Here is a 19,928-nt window from a genome sequence, read left to right on the forward strand (position 1 = left end):
TGCTATCAAGAAATCAACCAAAAATAAATGCTGGCATGGGTGTGTGGAGAAAGGAACTCTTCTCCGCTGCTGGTGGGAATGTAGACTGGAGCAACCACTGTGGAAATCAGTATGGGGATACCTCAAAGAACTAGGACTAGAGGTCCCATCTGACCCAGCTATTCCCCTGCTGGGTATCTTCCAAAAGGAATTAAAAGAGTCATACCACAGGGATATATGTGCACCCATATATAGCGGCACAGTTTGTAATAGCTAAAGCTTGGAAACAATCCAAGTGCCCATCAACTGGAAACTGAATAAAGAAGATGTGGGTTTTTAAAAAATAAAATGGAGTACTACTCAGCCATAAAAAATGAGAAACTAGAGACATTTATGGCTAAATGGATGCATATTGAGGGCATACTCTTAAGTGAAATAAATAGGACACACATGTGTAAATACCGAATAGTTTCTCTAGTATGAGAAACTGAAAGTGTAAATAAGGATTAAAATGATTAAAATGAATAATTGATAATTTGAAATAGGAAAAGGTCCAAAGGTGTAGGGGTGGTGGGAGGGGAAGGGGAAAGGGAAGAAGGGAAAGGAAAAAGTATGACAAAAGTAAAAAAAATGTAATCAAAGTCTGTGTAAATAGGGAAGGGTGGAGGGGGTGAATGGTGCACAGGGTATGGGAGAAAAAATAAGAACTAAGATACATCATGTTCAGGTACAAGCACCCAATGATAAATGTAAATGTATTGCATACCTAAAATGTACCAATAAAAGAGTTTAAGGGAAAAAAAAACACCTGACACATCTTAGTCAGGTAGATACTGGTTTTACCCACAAAAGAGTCAGGAAAGTATGGGGAATGGAGAGTATTGTGATTTTAGTTCACTTTAAAGAAAAAAGCCCATTATACTTTAGTTTTTCCCTGTGTCATTTTCATAAATACGAGAAAGTAAGTAGAAATAAAAGGGAATCAAATGAAAGACGATACAATGTCAAGACTCCAAATTGTCCAGGAATTACTGCTTGAGAGACGGAAATAAACTAGATTGCTCTATGGATTTGCTTGTCTTCCAGTCCTGTATTGCTCATTTAACCCTATGCTCTCACTCCAATTTACTTCACTCTTGGGAACAAGTCTCATGGCCCATCTTTAGATATCTGATAGGTACAGAGGTAGCAGCTCATGTCTTCCACGACAAGCCAGTCAGACTATGGGACCAAGTCTGACCTGGTCCTGCACACTGGGGTTGCTGGCTAATTGCCCCTTGGAAATGCCCATGGCTGATAGCCTAATTGTAAGACTTAGTTTTTGCCATCATTCATTCATTCATTCATTCATTCAAAAAAAGCATATAATCACTCCCTACCATTTGTCCTCATCTTTTCTTCAATTAAACATCATGCTGAGAATTTAAGAAAAAAAGACAGGTCAATACTACTCAGGCATAAAGAACAAGAAACTAGAGACATTTATAGCTAAATGGATGCATATGAAGGCCATACTCTTAAGGGAAATAAATAGGACACACATGTGTAAATACTGAATAGTTTCTCTAGTGTGAGAAACTGAAAGTGTAAATAAGGATTAAAATGATTAAAATGAATAATTGATAATTTCAAATAGGTAAAAAGGTCCAAAGAGGAAGGGGTGGTGGGAAGGGAAGGGGAAACGAAAGGAGGGAAAGGAAAAAAATGGAAACAAAGTCTTTGTAAATAGGGAAGGGTGGAGGGGGTGAAGGGAGCGCAGGGAATGGGGAAAAAATAAGAACCAAGATACATCATGTACAGGTACAAGCACCCAATGAGAAATGTAAATGTACTGTATACCTCAAATATACCAATAAAATAATTTAAGCAAAAAAAAGAAAAAAGATAAAGAAAGACAGTCACCCTTTCTTGAAGCTCATGGTTTAGGCTGATATGCAAAGAGTATACCTGCAAATAAACTGACAGCTCCAAAATAAGGAGACTAGACCTTTAAACAGAAACTGTATAGAGACCCCCGAAGACAGGCAATGGGGAAAGTCTGATTCTGTTTAGAACAACGGGGTGATTGGAGAAGGCTTTGCAGTAGCTACCAAAAAGAATCATGAAGGCTACTTTAGGAATGAAGTGAAAAGAAATTCCAAATATAAAATAACAGGATAAGCTATGGGGAGACTGGAGCCCATAGGTGAATACCCTTGCTCAATAATCACACAGCCATGGCAGTTGACTCTGCAACTAGATCCAGTTCAGTGTTCTTCTCATAACCCCACACAGTCACTTTAGGCAGAGGCTCATTAAAGAGACTTGTGTGTGGAGACAGAAGTGTTTTTCTTTGTTTTGTTTTGTTTTTCCACAACTTGGTGACAAGAACTGAGCTACACAGCTTCAAAAATGAATGTTACCCTTATGGTGTGAATAGATATATCAATACAAATTGCCTCCCAGTCTTTTGCATCATGAAAGGGAAAATGTACTCAGCCAGAGGAGTTTGGGGAAAAAATGAAATGGAAAAGGAAAATAATAGGCTGATTGAAGAAGGATACAGAATTCCTTTGGGATGAAATGGGAAAATAAAGACAGTGGATTTCAGGATAAGACGGAGGAAGTGCCTGAGAGTTGAGGAAGAGCCAAGGCAGAATCAAGGGAAGTACAAGATGCTGGAAACAAGGAAGGTTGCAAAGGCTGCTCTTATAGACAGAAGCTAATAGAGCACACATCAGTTAAGACAGCTTTGTCTGAAATTCACAGAGGAGAAATGGGGAGAGGTATTTTAAGAAATTAATGGAAGAAAAAGCAAAGAGTTGAGACTAAAAGTCCCACTGGTGGTGGAGCACACATCCCCAAAGAAGGAGAAATATAAGCCTGAGGAAGGCATAGCCTGAAAAAAAAAAAAGTAGTAACAAAAAGAAGGAAAGCCAAGAGGCTTAGAAAAGAAGACTCAGTGAAAGTAGTGTCACACAAGTAACAGATAAATCACAAGTCAGAGTCTGGAATATATAACACAGATAGGAAACAAAGGATATGCTAGTAGAGGGAAGAGGAAGGGAAGGAGACTTAATCCTCAAAAAGAAGGCAATGTAGATTGAGAAATCATAAATGATTCATGAACAAAGCTGAGGTTGATTGCTAACACATATTGATCACCTGTGATGTGCCCAGTATTTTACATAGAGTCTGTTGTTCCATTCTTTTAACAGTCCTGAGATGTCAGCATTTTTAGATTTACATTGCAGATCCACGAAAGAGTAAGTGTCCTGGCTAAAGTGCCACCTCTAATAGTGCTAGCAGTTAGACAAGGACTGAACTGTGCCTAAATCCAGAGCCCTTGCCTTCCCTATATTTCCACCTGCATCCCTCAGAATTTACAGCTATGTAACAGTCCCAAGAAAGGGCGATACAAGTTTGGGAATTCTACTGAGCATACTGTTTGATATGAAAATACAACCAATGGTAATGTTAAATTGTATAAAGTGGTTTTCACAGAGCCTGGAATACAGAGATCACTCCATAAATGTTCGTTTACATGATTACCTTTATCAAAAAATTAAACCTAGAAAATGGATGTGATTTATGTGAGCAACAATAGAGATTTCGGGCCGGGGGTTTAGCTCAGTGGTTCTGCCACCTGCCTCGCAAGCACAAGGACCTGAGTTCGATCCCTGGTCAAAAAAAAAAAGAAATAGAGATTTCAAACGATGAAGGAAAAGATACTACAATTTCTGATCATTTGGCTACCAAGAGCTGATTGAATGCATCTTGTTCCTAATTTCACCTCCACTAACATCGTGTTCATAGTGTGAAATTAACAATGGTCAGAATATTTACACCACAGAGTTCAGAAAACACCATCAAAACTTTCTATTCCCCCTTTCTCATTCCTGGAGAGATAATTTGGAAGCACACCAGTGAAGATACTGTTACCAAGTATCCTGCTTCTAAAAGTGGCTCGCCAATTAAATGTTACTAGGTTGCCTCTCCTTCTGAAGTTAGATTCCAGATTCTTCTTGTCTAGAACAAAGAATTGAACAAAACTAGCAAAATGCAGTAGCAAAGCTTATTTGGGAAAGTAAAAGTGAAGAGTGAGGGAGAAACTGGCTCTGCAGAGCAATCTTGCACGGAATAAAAGAGGAAAAAGCAAGATAAAAGAACACCTGCCAAAAGCAGAATAGGCTATCATGAGGAAAAGCCAGACTAGCAAGTGCTTCGTGGTCTGCCTCTCCTTTTATAGTGACCAAATCTCGAAGAATCCAATGAGAACTTCTACATCCGGGTTTTGAGAGGTGGTGTCACACAGGCTGACAGCAGGTCTAGCCTATCCTGTTGAAAACCTGCTCGAGTTCTCACAAGAAGTCCACGTGCAGGGATTTGGGAACTGTTCTGCACATGTGTGCAGAACACAGGTGTAATTAACACTTCACACGTACTTCCCCAGCCAGTTTAGCCACACCCTACTCTCCTAGTTCAACACCACAACTGAGTAGGATAATGTATGGTCTCAACAGTACAACAGGGAAGGGCAAAGGGGATGTTTTAAGAAATGAATTCATCTTTCTTCAAAACAAGCACACACAAATGCACTTGTAGATATAAGATTACTTTCTTATGATAGTATAAAAGGATTCATGTGGAAGTGGATTTTAACTGTCTTAGGGACCAGCACACTGTTGCTAAGTGGTTATTTATGACTTGTGAAACTACACATCTAAACTTGGAATTGGACAACAGATATTTAGCCATGTTAAAATTTTGAAGTATAGCAGAGAATTTGTGAGAATGGATTCTGGAAGAAGTGCATCAGGGCTTACATTCCAACTTTGCCACTTACTGGGATCTTAAGATAATTAATTCACTTCTTGGTTCCAATTGCTTCAGTAAAATGAAGATAACAACAGTGCTTCACAGAGGAAGTCAGTAGGACTCAGTGATGCAGTGCAGGTCAAAGGATTTTCACAGTGCCTGAGATAAAGAGATTGTTTACCACATACTGAATTCCACAATGATAGTGAGCTAGAAGCTGAGTCAGGGAAATTGCATTGGTTTGCACAAGCGTGAAAAGTGAGGGTCAGCTGAGATCATTCAGTCACTGAGCAAGGATCTGTCATTTAATAAATATCCCACTACAACACAATGCTCCTCCTTCATAATCTATTTCCACTCCTCCCTAAACTGAAAAGGCAAGTACATTTATCTCCACTTCAAATGTGAAACTGAGAATTAAGAAAAGCTATTTGGCTTTCTCCTCTGGGTCACTTGTGCAAGAAGTAGTAAAAAACCAGGATTTGGACCCAAATTCAGGGTCTCTGTATTTCACAAGCCTTGAGACATGTGACTAAATCCCAGATAAACAACCAAACAATGGCTATATTAACACAACTCTGCAGAGGGAACTAAGAGAATATGTAGATAGAAGATAGAAAAAACCAGAAACACACACTTGAGTATGCATCAACATTTATTACAATTTATGTGTGCCTGTCCCATTGTCCTCTTGCTAATATATTCTTGGGGGAGTTGAGAGGACCCAGGAGAGAATGACTTGTCAGTTCCCAGGAAGTTAATCATAGCATGAGAATTACTGATAACCCACCTCCTCTTCAAGCCCTTCAAAAAACTAAGAAGCAAGTTTTTGGTGTTTTTTCTTTCTTTCTTTCTTCAGAAAAAGTACCTTTCTTTTTGTAAATGTTGACCTAGATTGTGTCTCTTTTCCCTCTGGTATTTGACCAAATGCAACCAGAGACGTGACAAGACTGAGCCTTTGCTAAGGGATACAAAAATAATAAGATGAAAACCAAAGTCATGCATTTTAGGAATTCCCATTCAGAAGGGCCTCCCATCTCTTCCACTTGGGACTTATACTCAAATTAAAATACTTTCTGTCTGTTGTCACCAGGTTTCTACATATATATCTAGGGCTTGAACTATTGAAATAAAGCTCCAGAGCCCAAGTTGTTGGGTCAGGCCACAAGAGACATCCCAGTTTCTACTTTGTTCCAAAAAGAACAGATTGTTTTCTGGCCCTGAAGGTCCCACTCCAAGTTTTGTGGGATAGAGCTAAAAAGCGCTCCAGTTTTTATGATTCCTCATTTTAGAGTCTTTTCTATAATAAAATCAGGAGTCGGTGACAATTGTTGGAGTACTTTCGGGTGGAGTTTTCATGTCCTACCAACTGCTCCCTAGAGTTCAGTCTTTCTCCTTCAATCCGTCCACCACACCATCCCGGAGTGAGAGATATCAACCTTATTTCTGATCTTGCCTCTTCCTAGTGGTGTTAGATTTCTGTCACTCTAACTCAATACCTGAGGGAATAATAAGGACAAAAGTTTTGTTCCGGCTCACAGTTCCAGAAGTCCCAGTATAGGATCGAGTGGCACCATAATGGGCCTCTGTTGAGTGTGGCACATCATGGCAGAAAGGGTGTGGCAGAGCAAACCATGCACCTCATGAGCTAGGAAGTAAAAGAGGAAGAAGAAGAGACCAAGGTCCTACTATCTCTTTCAAGGGCACATCCTCAATGCGTAAGGACCTCCCACCAGGCCACTCCCCAGTGTTCCACTGCTGCCCTATCACACCAGCCTGGAGATAAAGACTTTATCACATGGGCTTTTGGAGCATTCTCCATCCAAGTCATAACACAAGCACAAAGAATTGCACTGTTTCCCACAACTTCAAACTCATCAGAGGATCTGATGGATCCTTCTGGATCTGATCCTTGCTGTTTTCCAACACTTTTTCACATTTATCTCACTCGTACTTTCATTAATAAAAATAGTTGTAATAACAAGGGGTCACAAATCGATCACTTACAATATGACAGTGTGACAATCATTTTCTATTCACTATATTCATTTATTTTGTCTCAGTATAATTCTTTGAGGTACGTATATCTTCATTTTACCAGACAAAATGATGAAACTGAGGAACAGAAGGGGTAAGAAGCCTGCTCTGGATCACACAGCTTGTATGTGATAGATCTGGGCATTAGATCTGTCTGTCACCAAACACGGAGTCACTAATCATTGTGTTGCTTGTTTCACACTATACAACGTAAACACCTTCTCACATGTCTCTCTGTTACTTCAGTCATCAATTTCTAGAGATTGAGAATAGTGCTGCTGCCCCTTCTTCTCGCTACTTCTTCCTCTTTCTCCTTCTCTTCTTCCTCTTCCTCCTATCCTTTCCCTTCTCCTTCCTCTTCGTCATTTTCACCTCTACTAGGAAAAAAGCCATGATAATTACTCAGAAAATGTCTTCCAAATTATCATTTTCTTTTTTTTCAAATTATTATTTTTGTATTTCATAAAAGTACATAGAGGTGTGCTAGGAGCACCAGTCTAGACCCAGACTAGTTTAAATTCTCCTTCTGTGATTCCCTACATTGGTAAAGACTTAGGGATAGGTTCTTAGGTGCTCTGTGCTATAATTTCCTACCTGGATGTTGGAATAATGTGTTATTTCACGTTCAGCACATTGACGAGGGTGGGGGCAAGGACAAAGCTTTCTCCAATGCAAGCTATGATTGTCAGCTGGATAATTGATAACTCAAAGTATTTGCACACAGGGATACACCCATGACAATCTTCTTACCTGTCTGCTTAGCCAGCTATAGAGGTTTATTTAGGTTTTTGTGGAGTCTTCCATCAGGGCCTGGCTGATAGCCTGGGTTCAGACTAAGTTTTTAAATGAGCAAGCATAGTATTCTGCACTGTGCTTAATCTGTCATCCACGTTATGGGAGGCAAGAAGACTACCAGATAGAGGGTCTCAGCTACCTTTTAGTTTTCATGTCCCTAAGAACTTCACTGTACCACTTGCTTCCTGGTGCCTCATTCAATATTTGCTCAACAGCAACTTACATTGCAAGGTGGTACATGTAGAATGTGCCAACCACTACACTGAGCACACTATGTATGTCACTCCATTTCATGGGAATACATTCTGTTACAGAAGTTCAGTGTCCTGCAGAGGTCCTGGTGAACCTAGTTGAATACATTCCTCAAGGAATTCACAAAGGAAGGAGGCTCTGTGTGCATTCATTTATCATATCCTACCTCCCAGTAGAGCTCAAGCAGCTCCTTGTCAAGGGTCAAACAGTGGGTAGAAGAAAAGAATGATTCTCCATGAGGGTTTTCCCACTACACTAGTGGTATGCCTGCCACAGGACAAAATCCTCTTGCTCCAAGTCAGCCAGGATTCCTGATGCACAAATGGTAAGGTCTAGCTGCAACAACCCTCGTACACAAGCCTGTGTTTTATATCTGGTTTTAGGCTAGGGAGAGCAACAAGTCTCAATATTTATTCCATATCACAAGAGGAAATGATGAGCCAACTCTTATGTATATGGGGGCTCCTCTAGGCTCAATTATAATAAATATCCCAACCTGTAAATCTGTCAACAGAGTTGCCAAACAATAAAATGAGACCGTTGAGGAAATAATAAGCCTCATCACTAGATATTTTTAGCTTCATTTAAGCAATCATATTCAAGAGATATTTCCAGGTGAGATCTTAGAGCCTGACCTTTGAATCAAGCAAATTTGAGTTTTAGTCTTAATAGCTGTAAGCTACTGGGATATTGACTCAGATGAAGCAGCTCAACCTTCCTAAGTTTCGGTGTCCTCCTCTGTGAAATGGTGGCCCTGAGGACACTTCCCTCAAAGGTTTGCTTGGAAAACTAAACTGGAAGACACGTGCAAAGCACATAGCATCATTCATGGCACATGTGACTGCTCACAAACTGTTTTATTTTCTCTAAGTGGACTTTATAATCTTTTTATTATTATGGCTTTTATTGTTTTATGGTAGTTGAAATCTCTGCAGTCAATAGAATGCTAAGTAAAAGTTTCTAAAACGACTCAAAGATGATGATAAATACTACTACTACTACTAATAATAATAATAATAATAAATTCAGACTATAACAACTAAGCCCTTAACAAGAAGCCTGAGAACAAACAGTTTCAAGTAAAACTACTCCAGATGATTCCTTACTGGATTCCCTTTTCCTTCTGTCTCTCCCCTTTTCTGTTATCATTGTCAGAGGTAGTAGCGTTAATATCATTTTACCCAGCTACTGCCACACCATTAATGCTACCCAAGTGTCTCCTTTGTGCAGAGTCAGTGTCCTGCAGCAGGAACTGAAATCCAAGCCAAGGACAGGTAGGACAGCAAGTTGGCTGTGGGAGACAGGGAAGGCCAACTGGAGTCTGTTGTACCAATGCACTCATTATATAGAATGCTTTGGAATATTTCATTTTCTGGCCCGTCACACTGTATCTGCAGACTAGCCAGTATCCTTGAGGGCAGAAGGCAATTGTCTCTTTGTACCTTTTCACCATCTGGTGCCTCTGCTTGCTGGCCCAATGGCTGCTAATTTCTAGACCGAAAATAGACAGTCTATTTCAACTGGACCTTGTACTCCAGGGAATTAAAACTGCTATGCCAGGAATCTTTATCTTTTTGGCATAAAAATAAGGAAGGATAAATTACATAACCCTATTATGCAATTGACAACAATTTTACAGAGAATGAAATGTTAAATTTACAGCCATGATTCTCCTGCCTTGATGTTGTAACATTCCAGGATGTTTGCCTATTTCTTGAAAAGGAGGGTGGAGTCACACTATTTCTCAGAAAATTTTTAAAGCAAGATAAATATCAAGCCATACTGTTTCAAGGCTGAGTCATAAATTCCTCAGTGTCACACAGAAAGTGTATGTCAACAAAAGAATGAGATCTTTGGCCTCATAGGTCCTAGGCCGCCAAAATTAGCTGGCTCAGGGCCAAGAAATTGCCTAGGTTTTCATGCTGATTCCATCTTCCCAGTCTCCTACCACAAGCACATCAAAGAATTAGTATTCTGAATGACTGCTAAGTCCCATCCACTGTGCTAAGCACCTTATGTAAGTTCATATATTACCCTTAACTGACAGACGATCTAATTAAGGCATGGTTATGATAAATGCCTTCCCAGGGTCAAAAGATGTCGATTACCTTCTGGAATCTACACAATTAACCATATTGTCTGTCTTCTCCACTCTATGCCATGGATGTCTTCTTCAAAGTAAGATTTCCCAGACTGATCCTCTTTATTCATGCTATTCTGTGGGCTAAGTATTCCTTTTCTTTATATTCTACCATGGTCCGCTCTCGAAGTGGGTCTTTTAAAATCTTCTAGCTCCAGTAGCATACCCTTTGTAAACCTGTCTCTGTTTGCTTTACCTTCCAGCCCCCTCCATTGTTGGCATAGTGTGTGTTTGTGTGTGTGTGTGTGTGTGTGTGTCTGGGTATGTGTGTATGTGTGTGCTTGTGATATGATTTATCTCCCTTGACAAAAAGAATATGAACTTTGCAACAACTTTGGGGGCACATTTTTGTCATTTATTTCTACCTTTTCATGTACCTTACACTGTGCTATGGAGTAGCATAGAGCACAATGGAGTTGTTTGACTATAAATGAGAGGTGGCACAGGGGTGGAATGAAGAAAATTTTCTAGGTGAAAAAAGCAAGTGAGATATTTACTTTAATGAATTGAACTGACAATGAATTTGAGAGATAGGTATCCTTACCCTCATTGTACCTTGTCCGGGTAAACAAGACACATACTTTAAGATGTAGAATCTGAACACAGATCTGTCTGATTCCCACAGCTTGCATCCTCTCTAACACATTAGAAGAAGGAATGGTGCACTCATTGTCATTGGCATGTACAGAAGCAGTTAATGGTGTTCACCAATAGAAAGATGAGGAAAAGAGAACAAATATCAAAAAATAAGGAAGTTAGAATACTGACAGTTAAGGCAGAGAGAAAAGGAGAGAGAGAGAGAGAGAGAGAGAGAGAGAGAGAGAGAGAGAGAGAGAGATTGAGAGAGCTTACTAGGAAAGAGTCAACTCAGGGCCCAGTAAGAAAGTACAAAGGAAGGGTGACATGTGGACAGGTTGGGATGGTAACAGAAATGAGCTTCAGAGATTTGGAGAAATTTTCTTCAGAATTGTGTTGGGAACCAGAGCAGAGAGAAAGAGAGAGACTGGAGACTCAGCAAGCAAAGAAGGAAGAATGATTTAGAGGCAGATGCCACAGCTTGACCCTACTGCTTAAGAAAGGAAGTGCCTGTGAGTTCTGCCAGCCTGGCCACAGTGCACATTAGTAGCTGATTGCAGTGGCATATGGATGAGGAATAGGGACAGACCCATCATGATATAGGAACAAACATGGATGGCATTTTTAGAAAGAAAGTGGAAAGGAAGGAAGAGTCAGAGGTCTCTGGTATTACCAAGCTCCAATTGTGAAATTTATGCACAGTTTACTCTCAGCTGACAAGAATTCACAGATGGCAAGAGGCACAAAGGGTGGGGTGGTGCCTCAAGAGCTAGCAGTGTAGGAGCCTGTGAGCTATCACTTTAAATGTCAAGTGTGGGAAAGAAGGATAATTGTATGCATTAGTCCAGGAAATGCTTGCATTTAGACAAACTGTATTTTTTTCCTTAAGATCAAAGTGGCTATATATATATATATTAGGAAAACCATATAAAATGACATACAGATTAATTTAAAAGTGTCTTAAATACATATGCATGATGGAAGGTATTCTTGGAATTATATCCTTGGGGAAAAAAAGGACTCTTCCTGCAAAGAATTTTTAATCATACCCGACAAATAACTCTGGATTTCCATAACATTTCCCTAAATTTTCTCAAATCCTCCATCCCATTTGGTTTTCAAAGCTACCATAGCAATGGCTGCACAAATACTCTCATCTCTTAGTCAAAGAAACAGAGTCCGTGGCATCCTTTAGTCCAGGGACCTGCCTCTGTTAAACACTCTGTCAGCGGTTCTCCACTTCACCACCCAATTGCCTTGACTCTTGGTTCCATAATCTTTCACCTAATACTCAATTAATTGAGCTGTTTGCCAAACCTTTTTCAGAAACGAGGGAAAGTGTGCAGAATTATTCACAGTGAATAACCCCACTACTTGCTTAATGAGTTTCATGTAGTGTCATGTGTCCCAAAATGCTAGAACCGTATGTTAAGGACTCGGGCACATCTGGATTGTGGAGTTATTCCGCTAATCATAGAAGGGAATTACTGGAAAGACGTTCACCCTCATCTTGGCATTTTGTAGATAAGGAGACAGTCCTGCAGAGGTGAACATGTGAGATCATCTGAGAGGTGACCTAATCCCCAGTTACCATTCAGTTCATTGCTTTCATTTGGCAATCTCTTGTGAGAACTTAAGTTTTTTTCCCTACATGTGCATATGTCTTACATAATTTATGCCATTTTCTAGGGTTTTTTTCCTTTTAAGAGGGCCACATTGTAAACATATATACTTGAAGAGATCATTGATTGCTAACTATTCTTAAAACTTATCTCAAATGGAAATAACTATTAAAGATAATACAGGTGTCTGTTAATGAAATAAAATCATCTCCTTTATCACTATATCACACACTGGAAAACAATGATCCCACCTCATTTACAGGGAAGATACTTGAGCTTGAGAGGAATCCTTGTGGCAGACAGGCACCCTGAATCCTACAACCTCCACCTCTGCTTGCTTTCTTGATCTCAGCAGTTAAGATTCCAGTGACTCCCAGTGGTGCTCTTTGCATTCAGTGGTGCTATGCATTTGCACCTGGACAAGAAACTGAGCCCACAGCCAATCCAGCCAACTCTCATGTGTAGAAAAGACTCAGCAGGACCCAAGCTGAGTGCAGGGGTAGCCCAAGATTTATCCCTGCTGTTAATTTCAAAATGCCCTTTGCAAGTAGGAAGTTTTTGCAGCAGGTATTTCTCACTGGGGAGCAATAGACTTCTCCAGAAGACTCAGGGTTACAAGCTTAAAGACTAAAGCTACTGAATTTTAACTGTCAGTGCTCCCTACCACCACCCCATTCACCAACAACAAAACAAAAGGAGTTCCTGGGAAGATTCCCAATGGCCCAGCAAGTATGCACAGGAAATACTTGTTTTCTACAGAAAACAATTTTTTGAATCTGCATAATCAATAGTAAGCTGAACATTCAGTTTGCAAATTGGAGATAAATTTTATTTTAATTTATTTTGGAGTCAAAAGTTAGGAAAATATAATTGGTAAAGAGCTCACAGGACAGTGTAAGGCATTTTTCATGTGTAAGTTTATGTTGAATCACAACTACTCAGGACTGTGAAGAAGGCAAATTGGCAACATACCAGGTAGTAGCTATGAGAAATAAACTATTTCCAAGTTATAGCATCTAAATTATGTTATAACTCAGATCAAACAGACCAAACTCTTCCTAATGTATCTGATTTCATAGAACAGAAAGAATCAACTATATAGTATAAAAGTAAAATTATCTGATCAGTAAGATAATTTCTTTCTTTCTTTTAACAAGAATTATTGCATATTCCATCATATTGACCTTGCCTTGCCTGTTATGAATCTTAGCAGCAAATTTCAAGAACAAAATCAGTGACCATATTAAACATAAGGTATTATGCTCCAGTTTCTATTAAAACAATCATTCTGAGGTCCGTCTGGGCATAAAAATTACTAGGGAAATATTTTAAAATAGATTACTTAATTCCTAACTGTAATTTTGAATCAGAATCTCTAGCAATAAAGAGCATAGATAGATAGATAGATAGATAGATAGATAGATAGATAGATAGATTATCCAATAGAGATGGATAGATTGATAGATAGATAGACAACAGTCCAATAGAGATAGATAGATAGACTGATAGATAATAGATAGAATCCAAATGTTCAAGTGATTCTTAGGCCAATCATTTATCAAAAAGTCAGAGATTGAGGCTTGGTAAACTTTATCATCTTTACTATTTTGATTTTTAACAGTTCTATCACAAACATCTCAGTTGTAAGTTGCCCATAATACTTAGTGAGATACAATATCAATAAGGGCCAGAGTAGATAGAAGAGAAGAAAAAGAAAACACAGTGACTGACAACAGAAGAAAACAACTCAGATTAAATAGCTTAATCTAACTTCAAGATCTTGGAATAGAAAAGACTTTTCTGACCTTTGAAAAGAGACTCCTGCTACTGGTCTAAGAAATAAAGTCAATCACATACAGCTTCTCAATTTCTTTTTAAAATTTTACTTATTTCCATATAGTGCCTACCAGGAAATCGCCTACCTAGAAAGTATTCATTCCTTTCTGTGGATTTGGGAAGATCCTCAAGGCAGAGTCTCCAGTCAAGGTGGAGTTGAGGAAGAAGATGGGTCAGGCGCTAGCATCTCACAGTTGGTTCCTGGGAAGAAAGCGTCCACTGCTCTGGAGAGTCCCTGGGTCAGAGCTCGGTGGGGTTATTTCAGGTCAGTCCTGTCTTGTTTAGCTCCTGAGAGCAGGACGTTGTTAGAGTGAGGCAAAAGCTCAAATTGGCACCTGACTGACTTTGATTTAATTACATACTGAGATAGTTACTTAGGAGCAAATGATACAATCCTTTCTCCTAAATGTAGGTTTAATTTTCAACAGAACATTTCACACATAAACACCATGTTGTTTCTAAACCCTTATTGTCCTTCCCAGAACTGCTTGCCGCCTTTCAGAAACCCATTATTTTATAATTATAATCAAGACTGTTAGGACAGGACAATTTGTGCCAAAAGGCACATTTACACTCAGAATCATCACTTAGCAGTGTCACAGGAGGGGTTATCTCCGTTTCTGTACAAATCAAAGAAAGCCACAGACTCTGTCTTTTAAACTTTCAATTTCTAAATGGTATGGGAGTTACTGACCTTGTCCAAATTATTCTCCTGTCACTCTTCTGACCAGTCCTGGCAGAATAGCCCAGACTACCACTATTTCCACTATTATGCGGTGGAAAGAATGTAGTCCCAAGACTCAGACCGACTTGGAGTCTGTTCCAATTGGACAATTCATTTCTTGCCTCTTAATTTCTTCATCTGTGGAATAGCAAAACTACCAGTACCTGCCACACTGGGTCATTTGAGCAGTTACAGGAATTAATACACAAATTAGAACAGTCCCAGGCATGGACTAATAGATTAGCAAACGCTGGTTATTATTGTGATTATGACATTGTGAGCTGTGTGACCTAGGACAAGTTGTCATCTTCTCTGGGCCTCCTCATTGATGAAATGAAGAGTGAGCCCCTCATCCACAGGGGAACAGCAGCAATTGGAGGAGCACAGATGGCATTCAATGTATTTCATCCTTTTGATCAACCACTTACTGCACAGATTTCACTTTGAGCTGAGGAGTTCAATCACCTCCACAATGGCATCCAGAATGTGTGATCCTATTGCAAACTCTAGAAAGTCCTCAGCTTTTGCAACTTTCCCTACAACCTCTGTGTGTAATCATAAGTCTGGGAGGCCCATCAGGAAGTGAGCCCAGCCAGAGACATGATAGAACAAGCTAAGCATGTTGTTTAAAGAAAGACCATCATCAAGTGAGTGTGATCTTCTCATTTTTAAAGATTTTTAATGACATGCATCTTTGCTTACTTTCCCCCAGGTTCTTACAGCTTGTAATGCTAATAAAATAAGTATCAATTGTAGTAACTCTTTTTGGTTAGTATCAGCCAAAATTATGATGCATTTGATAGAAGATTTCATGCACTGTTGTGGGAGTTGAATACTCTTTTCATTGTACAATGTTTATAAATCCTGGCCCTGAAGTGGAGTGGACTGATGCCCTAATCTCATGTATTATCAGGTGACATTGGTCACATCATAAAATGTTGTATAGTAGACACTGCACTTCAGTCTTCTCATTTGAGAATTGTAAAGAATTTAATATCTTACTGATTCACTAAGGTAACAACATAAGAGTTAGAACAAAAGAAGAGTCCTTTCACAAAGTCACTGATCAATTAAATGTAACTCTTGTTATCAGCACTGTAGCCAACTATGGTCTGTCCAGAAGGTATTATTACTCCAATTTCATGCATTGGTAGCAGAACCTCATGGCATTAGAATATCCTGTCTTTGAACAATAAATAAATGGAGAAATTAAACTACCTTTGATTCTTGCATTTGAAGAAGTTCTATTGCACCAGAATTCTCTTTCATTACAAATAAAAAATTACAAATGAACAGTGTGTGGATTATGTCCTTTGTAAATTCTGATAGCAGCATCTTGTCCAGTGGGTCTTTCGGAGCTGAGACCCTACCTTGTCTTCGCTTTGTCCCTGCCTGACAGCTGAGTTGCTGATTTTGACTGTGGATGTGAGAACTCCTCCTACCTGGAGATCTCCAAGTTTCCATGTCACTACAATCAGCTGCATACCAGGCTTGAGCTCTTATTCTTACAACAGTTCCTTTAGGCAGGTAAACTTAGAACTGTGCTATGTCTCTGCTTCATTCCCTCTTTTATCTTCATAGTAGCCCTGTTGTACAGGAGAGAACGACCCTCATTATTTAGGTGAGCAAACTAAAATTAGATTAAGAAACTTGTCCAAAATTATACTGTGAATATGTGGCAAAGCTAGAATTCAGACTGAAATCCACTCTACACATTTGCTAGACTAATGTTAGACAGCTTTTGCAGCTTAAAGCCAGATAAACAAAGTTTCTACCATCTTTTTTAAAAAATTTGCACTCCCTATATTTATTAACAACTAGAATAGTCCATAGTAGGAATATAAAAGTCAAACTTTTCAACTACTCTTGATTTTCACAGCATTGCATTCTTCAGTTAGCAAAATAGATAATTAGCATTCTGAGTACTAGGCTGAAATTCTAAGTCTCAAACATTCAGTTACTTGAATGCTCTAATTTAGTAACTAAAAGGAGAGATAATAATAGTGCTAGTAGGGAGCTCAAACCTGCTTCAGACAATCTAACTTAAATCCTGTATCAAGGTGCATTGTTAAAGTCAATATTTTCAGACTATGCCAGCTTAATCTCTGCTTTGAGTTGGTTTCCAATGACGCATCCCTGTAATTTAATAAAAGCTTTGGAACAGCACCTTTATTTAGAACCGTGTGGTAAAAGAAATATTTGAGTGATGAATGCTGGGAAATTGTTATCATCAAAGAAACTGCTGGGCCTATCAGGAAGACCGTTTTGATGGACTGAAAATGAGTCCATTCACATAAGTGTCACATAAGCTTTATGGTTAAAAATATCCATCAGAAAAGAAGGCTACAATTATTGGGGCGTGGTCCATCATTATTAGGAGAAATGTTTGATTTCAAGTACTACCTACTCTCTGACACAGCCAGTCCAAGAGCCTAATGCCCATCCTTTGGTTTAACCTTCATATCTAGGTCATGCTTTTGAGCTACACCATAGCAAATAGAAAATAAAAATAAAGAGTAGCAGCAATGAAATATATAGAGAAAATAAGACATTGGAGAAACTGTGCAGCATAGTTAGTTGACTCTTAGTATCAGAGAGACTATATTTAAATCCAACATCTGCCATTTAATACCTGTGTGGGTTTAGATGAATATATCTTGGAGATTCAGTTTCTTAATATGTAACAATGCTGATATTACTAGTATCCACTAAATAGTTATGACATGAGAATTTAAATCAAATATCATACATAAAGTAGTAGAATACAACCTCAAAATGCTCATTTGGGGTAATTGTTGTAAGAGGAGTCCTCTCCCTTCCTACAAAGTAACTTTTGGGATACTTGGAATCAAGAAACCAGGGGAGGAAGTGGTTCGGGGCACATATGCAGGTAACAGAGATGGGGAGAACTGTGGAAGTTTAGAACCCTGAGGATATGCATAGACTGCAACAAAGTGTGGTTTAAGGTGTGGGAGTCCTAACTGGAAGACACAGAGGACAAAACTTCTCCAGAGACGGTGCTTATTCATCTTTGCTTCAAATGAACAGGTGCTGTCTCTATGCTGTGTGTCAGGCATGGCACTCCATGCTGCAGAACCAAAGGCTACACAAACATGTTGTCAGCTCTCACAGGGCACCCGAGAAGTTTCATGAGGACTCTTATGTGTTCCCATATGAGTCTCCAGGAAATTGTTTTTGAGTCTCCTAGAAACACTATGAAGTCCAAAAGGAGGCTGAGGTCTGACAACTCATGATTAGATCCCAGTAATTCTAGTGGTCCCACAACCTGAAACAATAGCAGTTACTGAAATGCTGTTACAAGAAGACCACTCAATGCTTCTCCGTATGCCCCCATTTTAAAGTCCCAGAGGGATATTTCCTTTGTGTTGAATATAAATTATGTTTCAACGTTCTTACAAAGTAATATTTCTACCTTTGTTTTACATTTGAGTTTATTGGGTTCTCAGAGAAGTGAAGCCCAAGCCACATAGTTGGTACTTCATGAATCTGAGGCATGGCTTTCTCCAAAAGCCACAGCCTCCCTAACACCGGAGGGGTCCCTCTGGAGTTAGAACAGGAAAACACTATACTGAAACATATTCTCAGTGCCCTTCTTTCCTCTTTTTGTTCTCTGTCCATATTTTCCTCTTCTAACTGGTTATCCTTATTGTTTGTATCCACTTTGAAGTTCCCTCAAGTCTTTTATGTGAAGAGATGTGGAACAAGTAAATCATTCCCTATATAACATATACATGCATATGCATTTTCTTAATGATTCATGGTTTCAGTTAAAAAACCCTTGACTGGTGTCAGCCACACAGAGAATTATGCAAGTTTCACTTCATGTTTTGCCATCAAGAAACATGAAGCAATGAGGTGGGATAGAAAGAGTTTCCTTGAGTGGGCAGAAGACCCAGGCTCAGAACTTGCCACTTGGTTACACTGTGGCCAGTTGACAATGTACTTACTTCATTGCACTTCAGTTTTTGCATCAGTAAAATGGAGACATTAATTCTTGATTTGATAGCTCTTTTGGCTAATAAGCTATTATAATTCTGTGAATATATTCCAAGCTGCAGGATATTACACAAATGTAAGACATTCTAATTAGTATTAATTTCTCTCTATTTTTCCATTTACTTCTCTTTCTTCCAGAGTGCTCACGTGGCTAGAAAGAATCCATCCTACTCCTGAATTCTGTTATGGTCTTCCTTCTACTTCTGCGCATAACATTTCTTTCTTTCCATTTTTACCTCATCTGCACTTTGCAGACTTTCCACCTGGGAGAGGGGGCTGATGAGAAGAAGGTCAGTGTCAGCCTTGCTAAAAGAAACAATCCAGTTGTACTTTTATCTTCCTCCATGAACCTTACATATTTACTTCAAAAAACCCCCACAAAAACACAGGTACAGAATTCTTGTTCAAATGTGAACAAAAGCATAGTCACATATGGCAGAGTCATATACAAAACCACACACTTTCAAGACTACTCAGAAACTAACAGACAGTCCTGGACAATGGTGTATAAGTACAAGCATAGAGAATCTATCTCAAATAGCCGTATTTCACCACATCAAAGCACACATGCCCCACAGAATATAATCACACTATTTCCTGTGCAAATTTGATCACACAGACACATGCATTCTTACATACATACACACAAGCACTAACAGGAACACACAGGCATATACACAAACGCACACATTTGGTTTCACTATATATGAGAAAAACAAATATATTCAGCCACCCTAAATACACTCAAACCAAACACACTCTGAAAAACTCAGTCACAAACACACTCATGAGTGTAGTCAGATTTCCAGTTTTCCCAACTAGATTTTCATCTCTTTTCCTTTTTACAACTTCAATGATGGAAACTGGTTATACAAAAGCTGCACATACTTAATGCATACAATTTGATGAGTTTGAACATAAACATGTATTTGAGTAACCATCACCACAACCAAGGTAATAAAATATACTCATTATCTACAAAAGTCTCCTGTATCTATTTTTAAAAAGCATTTGTGTATGTGTGAGTGGTAAGAACATTCAACACGAGACCTACAGTTTTAACAAATTTTCAAGTGTGTAAAACATTATGGTTCATTAAAGGCAGTATGCTACACAGGAGATCTTTAGGACTAACTCATATAAAGGCCTCTGG

The 19,928-nt window shown here is 39.0% G+C and overlaps 1 protein-coding gene across 1 annotated transcript in view; it reads right to left on the reverse strand.

The window, feature by feature from the left end:
* Positions 1 to 19,357, reverse strand: part of LOC147826108 (uncharacterized) — an 88,162-nt gene extending 68,805 nt beyond the window's left edge. The window contains exon 1 of the mRNA XM_087183296.1: positions 14,121 to 19,357. The gene's annotated coding sequence lies outside the window, so the exon portion shown is untranslated. The remainder of the gene's footprint in view (positions 1 to 14,120) is intronic.
* Between the last annotated feature and the right edge of the window lie 571 nt (positions 19,358 to 19,928).

This window comes from Heterocephalus glaber, unplaced genomic scaffold (genome assembly GCF_053883595.1).
Source record: "Heterocephalus glaber isolate CG9 unplaced genomic scaffold, H.glaber_assembly_v1.0 deba00001479, whole genome shotgun sequence".
Classification (NCBI taxonomy): Eukaryota; Metazoa; Chordata; class Mammalia; order Rodentia; family Bathyergidae; genus Heterocephalus; species Heterocephalus glaber.